This window comes from Microtus ochrogaster, chromosome 10 (assembly GCF_000317375.1).
Source record: "Microtus ochrogaster isolate Prairie Vole_2 chromosome 10, MicOch1.0, whole genome shotgun sequence".
Classification (NCBI taxonomy): Eukaryota; Metazoa; Chordata; class Mammalia; order Rodentia; family Cricetidae; genus Microtus; species Microtus ochrogaster.
In genome coordinates, this window is record NC_022016.1 from 35639805 (window position 1) to 35641844 (window position 2040).

At 46.8% G+C, this 2040-nt stretch overlaps 1 pseudogene; it reads right to left on the reverse strand.

Annotated features, from left to right (window-relative positions):
• Positions 1-548: 548 nt before the first annotated feature.
• LOC101983341 lies at positions 549-1065 on the reverse strand (annotated as a pseudogene).
• Between the last annotated feature and the right edge of the window lie 975 nt (positions 1066-2040).

Here is a 2040-nt window from a genome sequence, read left to right on the forward strand (position 1 = left end):
AGTTCAGGCCACAAAAAATCCCACCAATTCCAGGCTACCCTAGAAAGTTCCACCCCTCTCCCCGCACTCCAAGATACTCTATATAAACACTGCCTTCTTTTCAGTTCCTTGCTGCTTCTCACCTAACCAGAGGCAGCCACCCTCCTGTTTTTTTCTCCCTGCCAGTAAATCTTGTTTGTGAAGTGTGTTTTTCAGTGTGACTTTGTGATATTCTTTGGCTCCTCAAGGCCAGGATACATTTCTCTTCAGAGCTGTAACACTTACAATTGTGGAGACCTTTCCCCCACCATAAGAGATCTGTAATACTTCTATTGGGGCATCCTTTCCCTTCAGAGCTGTAACACTTTCACACAGTCCCTAAAAATGGGAGTTTGCATATCAACTTACACTTTAATTTTGCTGAAAACAACCAAATTTATTTCAAACAACAGCCAACCAGAAACAGAAGATCAGTGAAATTGCTTCAAAAGCAACATGGACATAAGTTGTAATGACCAGAGGAAGACCCCCTGGCAGTGGGGCCATCCCAGTTCAGTACACGTGAAGCTCTAGGACAGGCTGAGCTTTTCCAGGAGGTACTCAGCCAAGTCGTTCTCTGGGGCCCCCATCTGGCACAAGTTGGTCAGATATTGGCTCACCTCCTTCAGAACTTGGACCTGCTGATTCAGACAGCTTTGCTCCAGGATGTTGCAGAGTTAGGAGTTGCCTTTGCCCTTGGCCAATGCATACAGGTTCAGCAATCTCTGACTGATGGTCATCTCCATGTGGAAGGCGTACTCCATAGCCTGGATGCCCCCATGCCAACTGTCGCGGTCTGGTCCCGAGATGTCAGCCTCCACCCTGATTCTGTAGGAACACAAACATCTAGGCAAGGGCCTTGCAGTCGTGTGACTTGCTCAAGAAGAAACGCTTCAAGTTCCCTTGGCCCACGTCATCACGGTTGAAGTAGAAGGCCATAGAGAAGTACACAGAGGAGGCAGAGAGCTACAGGTGAATATAGGTATTGACAGCGTCCTCACAGTCATGGTCATAGTTCTGTCCCACTTGTGAGGATGCTTCAGCCATGGTGGGCGCTTGAACACCACAACAGTCTCAGCAACTTCTGTACCTGATCACAGGGGCAGGGTGGTGAAGACATGCACAGTCCCTGAGTCCCTCAGAAGACAGGGAGTCCCCAGTGGAGCTCAACAGAGAAGCCTCTGGAAGCTCTGAGGAAAACCCAAAGTGACAGGGGAAATGACTATTGGCACCTGATGATGAAGTTGTTTTGACTCCAGGACTTAGAGTGGGGAGGGTGAGGGTCAAGAGCTATGATTTGCATAGCAGCAGGGTCTGCTGGTCCCTGACTGACATAAGCTATAACACGATTGGCGGAAAGGCTACTTGTTTTGGGGGTTTTCTGTCCTGCACTTCATCACACAACTGTTTAACCCCAAAGAAAATCATACATAGGTCTCCATAAATTATGCACTACTTGGCCCATTATCTCTAGCCTCTCACGGGCTAACTCTCACATCTTGATTAACCCATTTTTCTGATCTATGTTAGCCATTTGGCTCAGTACCTTTTTTCAGTGGGGCAGATCACATCCTGCTGCTTCGGTGATCTAGGCAGGAGTGGGAGGAATCAACTTCCTCCTTCCCAGAATTCTCCTGTTCTCATTACATCATTTCTACTTCCTGGCTGGTTTTCCTGCCTATATTTCCTACCTGTCCAATCAGCTTTTATTTATAAAATGATTGACAGAATACAGACAATTCTCCTGTACCACTTCCCCCTCTTTAAAAAAACAAAGGAAAATATCCATAGTCCATTTTTTCAGTATGTAGGCGTAGTATTCCAGGCTACTTCCAGCAGGTTGGGGGCATTGATAATTTTATGGGGCCCAAAGGAAAATTTAGAGTTATGATCAAGTCCTGACTGAAGTATCCTGTGAGTCTTGATCACCTCAGGCAGCAGTCTTGAACCTGTTCTGGATGAAGAACTCAGACATCTGGGCCATCTATTCCTGCTGAAGATTTCTCAGGTGGTCTTCCTTGA